We start from the raw sequence: 12461 nt of genomic DNA, 5'->3' as shown, positions 1-12461 counted from the left end.
AAGAGTCATTCAACAACGCATGCACTGAAAAACACGCACAGGCACACCAGTCACGACTCCGCTGCACAAACAGGTCATTGCTTCCTCAGATGCCCCTCGATACGCCGCTCGTAGCATATTTGTGTGTCGTGCGCACGGACATCCCTGCCAGCCGGGCAGACATCGGACATCCCTCCGAGCCGGGCAGACATCGGGCATCCCCAGCCGGGCGGACATAGAACATCCCTCCGAGCCGGGCGGACATCAGATATCCCCCAGCCGGGCGGACATAGAACATCCCTCCGAGCCTGGCAGACATCAGACAGCCCTCCGAGCCGGGGGCACATCAGACACTCCTCCGAGCTGGGCGGACATACAAATGTTCCGGGTTTTGCAGTTGATCAATGCTGATCGCGGAAGGCGGGCACATCAGTCTGGCGCGTCATCAGGCGCACATCTGCGTGCACATACAGCCGGCCCAAAACAGGCGCTCTGTGCACATAATTACGCCCCATCACCCAATCACTGCCAGCTGCGCGTATCCGTGGAATAATTCAGCTGATTACGTCATGACGGAGGGTCTGGAATGCAGCGGCAGCCGGCGGCCCGTGACCACCTGGACTCGGCGCGGAAGCCCAGACTCGGACTCGGCGGGGCTGCGGCACCCAGCGCGGGCTGCTCGCTCTTCAGCATCGGGCTCCACGCGCTGCGACCTAGACCCAGCGGCTCTGCCAACCGTCCTGAATACACGCTCTCGACATGCCGGCCGCACTGGCAAAGCTCAAAACGCGGCGGCTGCCGGCAGCGTTTCCAAGCGGCCGCGGCGGCGCCCCACACGCCGCGCCCAGTCACCCGCGGCACGCCCGCGGTGCGACGGTCACGGCGCGCCCGCCGCCGGCGCAGAGGGCGACGGGCGACCGCTTCCGGCGCGGCGCGCCACGAACGGGGCCAGCGGGCCGTCTCGCCTGATCGGCAGCCCGTCAAACCCGTCATCCGGCCGGCGCCCAGGCCGGGCCGGATAGGACCGGTCGGCGCTGGCCAGCACGGCACAGCATCGGCCGATGCTCGTGTTGCAGCGATGGTCAATGTGAAGACAGAACACCATCGATGCTCTGCGTCGAGACGGAGGAAAGCCCCGTCGACACCCATGTCCCAGCGACGCTCGACACCCGTACCGAGCGCCGCTCCATCACCACTCGAGCGGCGCTCAGCAGCACTCGGTCACGGACACGACGACCGATGACTCCTGATTGGCGCCACCCGGACAGCACGGAGACAAATCGAAACGCACCGAAGGACACACCGAGGTCAGGCTTGTGGTCGATTCTGCGCCGAGGACGGTTCCGGGGACCCCGCTGAGAGGGCGACCCCGGCCCCGAGAACGACGCTCCCAGCATAGGCGGCGCCGGCGGCGGCAGGCCGACAGCGGGCCGGCGCAAAAACTCGCCGGCAAAACCCGCCGATGGGACCCGGCGCCGCAAAACCCGCCGAGTGACGGGGCGCACCGCGGGAAAAACCCACTGAGCGGCGAGGCGGGGCACTGGCCCGCCGTGACCGCCTCACGCACGTCTTGCACGTCCTCACGTCTTGCGACTACGCGTACGCAGACACTGACATTGAGCACGCGTGTCCAGCTTAATCGCAGACATGAGGCATACAGGAGACGGGTCAGCGGCGCACGCCCAGCCGCGTGGCCCACCATCGTCGAGCGCACCATTACAGCGAATATGAGCCGTGCGGCCTTTCCAGGAGTGACACGGCAGCACGTCATCGGAGCACGAACTCGTCGTTGAGGTCCTCTCAAAACTTGACGTATCATCTCGGACGTCCGCCGCGCCGCCGCCGGAAGTGAGCCCCAGAGCGGCACCGGTCAAGACCGGTTCGGTCCGGCGGTTCCCGACCTGGCTCACCCGGTCCCCGTCGTTGACCGCCTGCTGCCGACCCGAGCGGCGGCGGCGGCGGCGGCGGCGGCGGCGGCGGCGGCGGCGGCGGCGGCGGCGGCCCGGCCCAGCGGCGGCCGCCAATCAGGCCAGCCCCGGCGGCGCTCAGCTTGGATCGGGTCGGACGGCGGCGCGTCAAAGGCTGCGGCTCTCATCAGCGCGCGGCGGCAGGGCCGGGCCGCCCGCGGCCGCCGCCGCACGACCCAGTTCGGCCTGGCGCGCCGCCGAACGCGGCGCGCCGCGAGCCAGGCCGGTCCGTCCCCATCGCGAGATCCGCCACCGGTGGTACAACTTGCCCTGGTCTGCCGTAACCATGCAGCCGTCGCTGCCCTGCTCTGCAGTGATCATGCAGCCGCCGCTGCCCTGGTCTGCTGTGACCACAGGACCGGCGCCGTCCGGCGCGCTCCCGGTCCGAGCGCCTGAAAAGCCCGCCGCTGAGAAGCGAGCCTTCTCGCCCCGTCCCAGCGCGGCCCTGGCGCCAGCGCCGGCTGGCCTGATCCGAATGTTAACAGCGCGCGCGGGTCGCGAGCGACCGTTAGCGGCGGTCAGCGGACGTGACGGGCGGCGACGGCCGGCCGCCGCGCACGCACGCACGCACACCCCGCCGCTGACCGCCCGGCGATTGGCGCCGACGGAACGGGCGCCGACGACAGACTGCAGGCGGCGCGGCAGGGGCGTGGCCAGGCGACCGGATGGGGAGGCGGTGTGCGGTGACGCGTGCAGGACAGCTGAGACAGCGGGTCGCAGGAGACGGCAGGTCGCCCGTCCTGAGAGGGTCCGCTGCGGACAAGACCATGCAGCACACTCTTCGCCTCCCCCTGCGGCCGTCTCCTGGCCACGCCTCTGGCCGTGGGCACACACGGGCGACCACGGATGCGTCTGGATACGAAACTCGGCGATGTAATACACCGGCCACCACGGCTGGCGTCAGGATGGCGGACGTGAGCCAAACAAAGCCCACCTAGCCGGATCTCAGCCGGGCCTCGACCGCGACCACAATGCATTCACATCCCATTCAATGCGACCGCAATTCATTCTGACAGGCCAGCTACATGGAGCGATACGAGAGGTCATCTGCAATTATCTTCTGAGCTCCTCGCGGCATCGCTGACGCAGACCGCTCAAGACACGGCTAGACAGCCACGGCCGGGTCAAAGTACAAAGTCGGGGTCATCCGATCTCAACCACTTAGAGCGCAGCGGCGATCTCAACCACTTAGAGGCAGTGCGAACGACCGTCCAAGAGCTGCTGAGTAGCGCGTGCTCGCCGAGGGCCGACGCCGGAGCGCTGAGAGCGGGGACCACTCCTGCCCGCTCCCGCACGCGTGCCACGCAGCCACGCCCCTCTCCGCCCCCCCACCGCCCCCTACAGCCGAGCCGGCCTGTCCTGGCCAGCAGCAGCTGCAGCTCATTGCGGCCCACGGCTGGGCGGCCACTGGGGGCACGCTAACGCTCGGCGCTGACGTCACTGTCGGGTCTGAACCCAGCTCCGGGTTTCAACGCGCCGACTGCAGGAGCGGCATCCATGCACTAACGCGACACGGTCACACTGGCCACGCTGTCCCCCCCCCCCCCCCCCCCTTGGAGCCAGCGTGGCGGATTAAGCCGCCGGTCAGGAGCTGGTGCGCGGCTCCTCACCGCGTACCGAGGCGCAATCTTCCATGCGCTTTCTTCCGAAACAGAGGTGCCGTCGGTCAAAACACACGCGCCCTCCGCTATCGCCGCTGAGAGGCCGACCTCATCGGCGATACGGCGATACGATAACACGCACTGTTTATTTAGGGGTCATTCGGCCAAGTGGCGTGCACACACGCACGCACGGCGGAGGAAATGGTAAGCCTAGAGAACACACGGCTCGAACAACGTCCCCCATTCATCACGCGGAGCCCGCTCCACCGCGTACAAAGCGGCCGCCTGCGACAGGCAGGTCAGTTGTCACACAACCAGTTGCTGCAGGCCGCCAGGCGAGCGCTTTCACTGCTGCAAATAGAAGCGATACATATCTCTCCGTGACGGAGAATTTCTGAACGTCATCTGCAGGCACGACGCAACGGCCATACGTAACAGTGTGTTCCGAAGCGCTTCCGTGACTTCAGCGCCAGGCCGCGTCACTGCACACCACGTGACCCAGGACCAACCGCCGGGAATCACGTGGCAGTCACGTCACGTGACGTGCCGAGAGGCGTTGGATTTCAGTTTCGCTTCTTGCGTGCGAGATTATGAATATCCGAGGCCGGAGTGTAACGGGTAAAAAATATTTCTGAAACCGCTACGAGTAATGGAAGTTGATTTCACAGCGGTTCTCGAATGAACATCGCGTAGCACGTCACGTCACGCGGAGTGACCTACTAAATAACACCATTCGAGAGCCATTGTGAGTCTCAGAGCCAAAGTGTAGCGAACAAAATGTCCCGCACGAAGAAAATCCAGCACCCGACCATGCCTTGAACGCCGGCGCCGGCGCCGGTGCCGCGTCACGCGACCTGCGGCAGCCGTGACGCGGCGGCGGCGTGCCGGCGTGACGGCACGACAGCGTGACGGGGTCGGCGGCGGCGTGACCGGGTCAGCGGCGGCGGCGTGCCGCGGCGTCGTGACGGCACCATCGCACGAGCCGCCGACGGCAGAAGCCCGCACTGCCGCCGCCGTGCAGTCGGGTCTGCCCGACGTCGGCGAGGTAAGGAGCTCACCGCGTCTCGCCGATGCGGAAAACAGAGATCACAGGCGAGACGCAACGGCGGCTCTCAAACACCGCCAAACATCGTGTCCACAACCACTGGCTACAAAAGCAAAGGACATTACAACCTGCAACCAACAACCAAGCTCACAGTCATCAGCTGGCAGCATAAAACGCGTCCAATGCAACAGCCCAATACGGTATAGCAGAGGAATCATTGGGGCGCAGAGCTTTGGTGAAGGGGATCCGTGTACGTCGCGTCAAACCCACGACCTTCAACGTTTCGGCCACTAATGCCGGTATTAGCGCAAGGTTCTGTGCGCGGCGTTGAACAGGGATGGGAACTCTTGGTCACCTGCTAATGGGTGATGGGTAGGTATTATTACTAACAAAAAAACCGTAGCAGTTGAGACAATGAGCCCACGCTCTCCCTCTGCCTGCCCGCGGCTGTTCCCAGCAGCATCGCCCCCGCCGTTGGAGGTCAGCGCGGCGCCCTGCCCTACCGCGGGAGGCCCCGCACCGGCCGGCCGTTGGCCGCGGCGTCCACCGGGCCCGGCCGGCGCCGGTGCCGCAGGCTCCCGGCCGGAGCCGCTCCGGCCGGGAGCCGCGGGCTCCCGGGCGGAGCCGCTCCGGCCCGGCGCGTATTTCAGGTCAGCCCCGCCCATCCATCTTCGGTCGCGGCGCCAGATGCGCCGCTAAAGGCGCGGCCGCGCCGGCTTTGTCGCCGGCCACCGGCGCACCCGGGCCGCGCCGGGCGCGGGCGTTACTTCGTTCGCTGTATGGCTACTATTCATTACAGGTCTCTCCGCGAGTGTATACCCACGCTAGGGAGAGATTCGAGCGCCACAGTTCCATTGGACATCTCTCTGAAACGTTATCCATGTGGATAAACTGAGCCTATTTGGCCGGCCTCCGCGGCCATGTTCGTGTACCCTTGACCTGAGGCCGAGCCGATACAGCATGACCCCGGCGAGGGTAGCGGCGGGGAGCGTGACGAGCTCATCTCGTTCCCACGCCCATCCGCCCCGGCGACCGGGCGCCGGCCCGGTCCGTCATCCCCGAGCGCGCCAGCCCGCGTTATCTGCCGTCCCGGCACATAAATCGCCGTCCGTCCCGTTAACGAACCGGCCGACGACGAGCGTGCGCGGCGCCCGCGCCGGTCACGTGACCCGTCGCCGGCCGGTCGCCGGCGAGCACGTGACCCGGACGGTGGCGAGCCGGTGTCGGCGGACGATGACAGAGCCGGCGTCCAAAAAACGCCAGCTGGCCGACCGGCGCTGGGCGGCCCAGCTGATAACGGCCGAAACGGCGGGGCGTCCAGTTATGGACAGCTAATGGCCAGCCGGGCGTAGCTGCGGGTCGCAATGAAGAATAATTGGCTGTGGTAGGTAAACCGTTTACGGAGACCCAAAGCAGCGATTCGTTTCTCTCTATCGTTTTGTTTCTCAAGTCGTAGGCCGCCGACGTCATTCAAAAAGGAGGTCCGGGACAGTTCGTCCCCTGTGATTATTCACTCCGCTCGCCGGGGCCGTTCTAAATTGCTTATTTCCCGGAAGATTTAGTGGGTAATTAATTATTCAACACGACGCGTCAATGGTCTGAATGCACTTCACAAATGAGCTTAAAAAACTTGATTGATGTGAAGTGATATTAACCGAGGGCCATTGGCGGTGGAGATGGTCTCAATTAACGCCCACAAAAAGCATTCTTGCGTGGGGTCTCTCCCGGAGACAGAACGTCGTACGCAGCCTGAAGGCACTTTGTGCGCGACGTTTAAAAGACGGAAGGGCGGGATTTAGATCAACGAAAAGAAACATGATATGAAGTGCCTTCAACAGACCCCTATTGAGCCAGAGCGCAAACACATCGTCCTTTTCCTGGGCGAGCCCATATAGAAAGCGGCGGGGCGATAAATCAAGGAAAATTACGCCCACGCCGTTCCCCAAAAATGACAACGCCGGGGGCCAATCGACGCAATCGGTACGCCAAACGTTTCGCTTTCCTGCTCGCAAGACAAATCGGCGGTGGTTGGCCGGCCCGGTCGCGCGGCGGGGAGCAGTCCGGGGCGCCGCCTGGTACAGCCACCGCCGCGCTTCCCTCGCCGAGCTGGGCGGCGCCCGCTCCCACCTCCGTCCTCCGTCACAGCGCCGAGGCACCGCGGAGGCGTTCGCCGATTGGAAACGCGATGGGCTGGGGCCGACGCGCCTTATAAGGCGTTCGGCCCATCAGCCCGCCCGCCCGCCGCCGACTGCGCAGCAGATCGGCTCCCGGACCGGCGAGGACGGACACGCGTGCTGCCGCGACACGGCCCACTAACAGCGGCGGCCTTCTCTTCCCCCCCCCCCCCCCGGCCTCGAGAGGGCCTGGCGCGACCTGACCAGCCGCAGTCGCAGCCCCCCCCCCCCCCCCCACCAGCACCACCGCAGCCGAGCCCTCTGCGAGACGACGGGGACAAGGCGGCGGCGCGACCCGTACCGCCGATCGGTCGCTGTCCAGCCGGCACCCGCACGCGCTGGGCGGCCGCGCCGGGAGCGCTGCGCCGTTCCACGAACCGACACCGCGACGGCGGCCCCGCCACGGCACGGCACGGCTCGGGCTGACTCACGGCTGGCGGATGGGCCGCCGATGCCTGCGGTGCGTGATTCATGAAGACGATCGACCGCACCGCCGCCCGACCGCTCGCCCTCTATTTGTCTTGACGGAGAAAGCACGAATGGCTAAACACGACCGAAAACGGCGCGCACGTTTCCTTCGTTGTTTGGTCTATTCAGTCACGGGGAGCCAGGCGCTCGCTGGCCGCGTCGGCAACCGCTGCAGCGCCAGCGAAGCAGAAACCGGTCCGTGAACTGTAAGGTCAGGAGCCGCCTCACGAACGTCACGCCGGCCGGGGCGGGGCACACCGACCTGTACACACGCGCCCCCGCAAATAAACACCGGCCGTCTGAGCTTGGCCCCGACGATGAGTAAATCCGTGACCTCACCCTCTCGGCAGAGCCGATCGGATACATAAACACGCCCACGGTCCCGCTTCCAACCGACCTTATTCGGCGCTCACTTCCATCCCGATCAAAGTGATAACCCTCTCCTGGAACTATTCGACGCACGCAAACGTCCAGCCCGCGTGCGACCCGGCTCACGGCGTGGGCAGCGTCTGGCTGTGACACAATTTGACAGGACAATTTGCACGTGACGCTGATGACCGACAGCGGCTACACGCGTCCGGAAACATCCCGACGTCGAGCTGGACCGGCCCCGTCCCACCGGGGCCTCCCGGGTCACTCGCCTCGCCCGCACGCATGTCCCACTCCCGGTCCGTCACGGTCAGCCCGGTCCACTTGGTCCGGTCCAGCCTGGTCCAGTTCGGTTCGGTCCGGCCCAGCCCGGCCGCGCCGGCGGCGGCGGGCTGACGTTCCCGGCTCACGCAACGGCGGCGGCGCCCGAGGCCGTCTGCAGCGTGCAGAGCCTGAGCCGGCCTGCGCGGCGCCGCCCGCTCTGGGTCAGCGGTGCAGCGGCGCACCGGCGGCACCGGGTCAAGACCGCACGCGCCGCCGTCGCCATGGCGACCGGCGCCCGGCGCGCCGCGCGCGGAAACGGCGCCGGAATGGCGCGCCCGGAGACGTACGTCCGTGAGGAGGGCCGAGGACAAGAGGCCACGGCCAGCACCCCGCGACGCCTGCGTCGACGCTCGACGGAGAGAATGGATCCGCCGCTCACGGCCGTCCTCCGGCGTCGACTGCCGACAGCTGACGACCCACCGGGCGAACTATCCCCAAACAGCTATAGACAGCCCGAGCACGAGCCGCTCCGACCGGCCCCGGCGATGACGTAATCCAACCCCGCACCAGCCGCGAGGTAAAACAAACACGCGCCTGCATCACAGCCTGGGTTTCACCGCAGCGCCGCCCGCCTACCTCGGCGGGGCCCGACCCCGGCCGGCTTCGGCGTCCTCGGCCGTTTAAAGCGACCCCGGGCCGAGCCGGTGATAGGTCCGGATGGATGGCACGCGGCCGCGGCGGCAGGACCCGGCCGGCCACCCGCGGATCACACCGAATCTGCTCCGCTGACGGACAGCAGCGGCGCGGGAGCGCCAGGGGGCAGGGTTCATTCAGTCACAGACCAGGCGGGTGAGAGGTGGGTATGGCGCGGTGTCGTACGACGAACGCCGCACGCGTCCGGCACCATGGCGTTGCTTTCAACTCCAGGCAAGCTGAAAGTTCTGCATCGTCACCGAGTAAAGACCCAGCATTTTATGGATTGGGGGATAGAACCAACGCATACAAGATATTACCCGTACCCCGAGCACCGAGTTCACTTCCAAACACGACAAGAGCCAACTTATGTCTTTTCTCCTTTAGAAGCCCCCCGCCTCAACAACGAAAAGCGTGTAGTTCATGACGGTGATCCCGCAGTTCATACTATACCGAATACACCAGCTAACGTCAACTCGCTCCGAATCGGACACGAACTCTAAGACTAGTCGGCGAGAGGTGCACCTACTCGCACCTCCAGCAGCGAGCCTGCAGCTAACTCCGCACCCGGCCAGTCCAAGCCGGGACCTCGGTCCCAGCGCGGGCCGGGCGGCCTAGGGCACGCGTTCCCGTCGCTAGCCGCCGGCCGCCGGCGCGCGCGCGCGAGGAAGGAAGGACAGCGCGACCTTGGCCGGCCCGTGCCGTACCCATACATAATGAGACGCGCCTCGCCTTGACCGCGGGCGGGTCAGCGGTGGCCGGCGCTCGCGCCGCCGCGGTCCGCCCCTCCCCCCTCCCCCCCCCCGTCTGACGGAGAGACGTCCGCCCCCGTGCGTCGCGAACATTAGCCCGACTCGGGACCGGGGCACGGTTTCTAGTCGGACCGTGGCGTGTCGGCGGCGCGGGACACGGGCCGCGCCTTCCGTGAACGCCCTCGTAGCACTGTTAAACAGAAAGCTTCGAGCCGACACGCTGAGCTTTCCCATTCACACGGCTGTTCCAGAAATTATCATTTCCACCCGGACCTGCGTCCTCCTCCACCATGAAATGGATTACGGACCAGCGCCCTCGCTGGGCAAAAACTGACATACAATGCCCATGAGATCATCCATGCGCGACTCCGCCCGAATTAGAGGATGACAAACAAAACTGAGCGCGGCGCATGACATGGCGCGCGCGCGCCCGGGGACAAAACTAGGCGCCCGCCGCCGTGTGTAATGGTCGGCTATATTCACTTGAGCTACATCGGTCCCCGGAGCTGGGACCACCGCGAACCGTCCGCACGCACCCAACCATGACCACAAAACACAACAGCGTTGATCGATCGGCCTACGCGACGGCTCGTGAAGCTGCCGAGCGGCTGTCGCGGTACGCGCCACTGAGCCGGTCCACGTGACACGGCGCGACCGAGCGAGACGTCCCAGCTGACCGGGGCCAGCGCGTGACCCGCTCCGTCGTGTCGGGCCGGCCGGGTCTGCAGCCGGCGGGCCCTGCACGCGCCCTGCACGCCCGGCACGCCCCGGCCCGCAGCGCGATGCGCCGCTCCCCGTTCGTGTGGCGCCTTTCAGAGCTGCGCTAACGGGCCGCTCTGTATAGGCGGCGTGTGGGTCCCATTTTTAGTTTGGTATATTTCCGGGCACGGTCGACCGTGCGGTATCGCCATCACGGCGGCCGGCGCGGGTCGCTCCGGGTCGAGTTGAGTCGCCAGCTGCGCCCGCTTCGGGTGCTACCGACGGCGCGCACTGACTTGGAGCTCCACAGATGTAAAATGTGGCCATTTGTGCGCACTACGTGGCTGACAACGAGCCGTCAAAGCCCAAGCGACATCATACGATGTGAGGCTAACCAGTATATCACTGTTCCACACGCATGATTTCAGAGTTAGAATAAGCTGGCTAATGCATTCAGTTGCACGCGTTCCACAGGTGGCGTTGAAGACGTGAGTCAGATCCCAGTATGAGCCGTTAATGCCGTTCATGGCATGCACCATGTAGTGACACCGCACCCAATGTAGCCCAAGGCGTCCTTTAAACCGCCAACGCGGTCGCCGGAGCGCGCTCGCGAATAATTTACAGTTCGCCAGAGTCCTGACCGCCACTACAGATTGAGCACTTGTCAGCCCACAGTGGCTGCCGCGGCGGTGTTGCGACACCACCGCCCGCTCCCTGACGCCAGCCCACCCCCTGCCGTTCTCAAGTGGCCACGGTCTGGCCATTGAGCCCTTTCACCGCATTACAATACGTCCTCCGGCCGGCCGGGATATATTAGCGACGGAGCGCGCCCGCCCTCCGTTCGCCACCCCACCTGCTTTGTCGACCAGGTACCGCAGCCAGGGACGTCTCCCTCCGCGTGACGCGTCCGGGGGGGGGGGGGGGGGCGCCGGGGAGGGGACAAAGGCACGCGGCCCGACCGGCAGCGTGGCCCATTACCGCCTCCCGGGCGGTACAAACAGCGGCGAGCGCGCCGCAGCAGCGCCGGTGACCGAGCGACCCGCCCGGTCCGGTGAGAGGTGCTCCGCTAGCATCGACCTCTGCAGGGCGGAGGGAGTGGACTCTGGCGCGGCACTCGCACGGATGGAGGCGGCCAGGCACTCTGGAATGCTGACGGAGTGGGCCACCTGTTCTCGTCGGGTTCCCCCTGCCCCTCCCCCCCCCCCCCCCCCCCTCCGCCTGTGTGAATGGCCGGCTCACAGCAGTGATTTTCTCAGATCGACGCACAAGTATGCGGTGCAGGAACAGCCGAGATTCGACGTAGGTGCTGACCTCTCGTGATTATCGCCTCAGAGAGCTCTGAGAAGCTCTGAGAGCTCTCTGAACTGGACTGCACACATGGAGTGCTGATCCGATGCTCTCAGGTGAGCCTCGAACTGCACGCCACGGAGCTCAAGAGAGCGCCGCTTGCAGCGTCTCGCCGGAGGCTTGGCGGCCATTCCACCGCTGAGACCACGGGTGGCCGACGGAGGCCAGCGGTGGGTGGGCGATTCTCCGCGTAATGAAGGCGCCCCAAGTAAGCGGGGGTGTAAATCACCAAGCCTGGCTCCATCCCGCGTCTCAAGCATTGCGACTGTCACCAACAATCTGCATCGAGCAACCTGCGTGGCGGCCCATTCGCGAGCAGTTAATCAACGGACAATGCTGTGCTCCGCACCGCGCCGACGAGAAATGGCCCACCCCGGGCCACCATTTGCTGTGCAGAGCAATGCGCCATTTCCGGCCTGTCAGCCCCACTGTCAAGGCCACAAACGACCGGCCGGCTGTGAGAGCCGGTGTCGCCGAGAGCCGGCGTCGGCGGCGTGGGAGCCACGACACAGCGAGCGCCGACACCAGAGCGCTCCCCGCGCGGGGAGGCGGCGGGGCCGTGACCCGGCGGTGACGCAGAGGGCGGGGGCTGCCGCCGAGGGGCGCGGTCAGTGCTCCGCCCGCGGTGGCCGCGACGGAGAGATAAGGACCGGTCATGACGTCACAGGCCGCCCGGCGGACGTCGGGAGGCAATCAGCCGCAATACATGATGGACTGATCAGACAGCCAGCGCTGGATACAGCGCAGACTGATGAGAAGGTAGCGCCGCCCGGAAACCAGGCAGGTTGGGTCACGTGGAAACCGGCCTGCGACGACAACTCCCTCCTAATGTCATAGCGGTCACGCCACTCACGCAGTAATGAGTGCGGACCACCTGACCACCGCGACACTGATCTCCCATGCTCCCTCATCTGCGCCTTTCTGACTGGACTCACCTTGCCGTGTTCTGTGTGTCCGCGTCTGGCGGGGCGTCTGCAGCAGTCGACCCACGGGCAGCAACTGACTGACCGTCACCACCCCGGCGCCGTGACACAACTGACTCACGGCGTCCGCGGCCCGCCACCAGCCGGGCGCCGGCAGCAGGGGCGGCGGCGCCCGCACCG

At 66.0% G+C, this 12461-nt stretch overlaps 1 protein-coding gene across 1 annotated transcript in view; it reads right to left on the bottom strand.

Moving 5' to 3' along the window:
• The window catches only part of LOC119095728 (MICAL-like protein 1), a 48037-nt gene extending 35639 nt beyond the window's left edge, over positions 1 to 12398 (bottom strand). The window contains exon 1 of the mRNA XM_037218581.1: positions 12294 to 12398. The gene's annotated coding sequence lies outside the window, so the exon portion shown is untranslated. The remainder of the gene's footprint in view (positions 1 to 12293) is intronic.
• Between the last annotated feature and the right edge of the window lie 63 nt (positions 12399 to 12461).

Source organism: Pollicipes pollicipes, unplaced genomic scaffold (assembly GCF_011947565.3).
Source record: "Pollicipes pollicipes isolate AB1234 unplaced genomic scaffold, Ppol_2.1 Scaffold_4219;HRSCAF=4965_pilon_pilon_pilon, whole genome shotgun sequence".
Taxonomy (NCBI): domain Eukaryota; kingdom Metazoa; phylum Arthropoda; class Thecostraca; order Pollicipedomorpha; family Pollicipedidae; genus Pollicipes; species Pollicipes pollicipes.
Note: the sequence above shows the minus strand (reverse complement) of the source record. Positions and strands in the feature narration are given on the sequence as shown.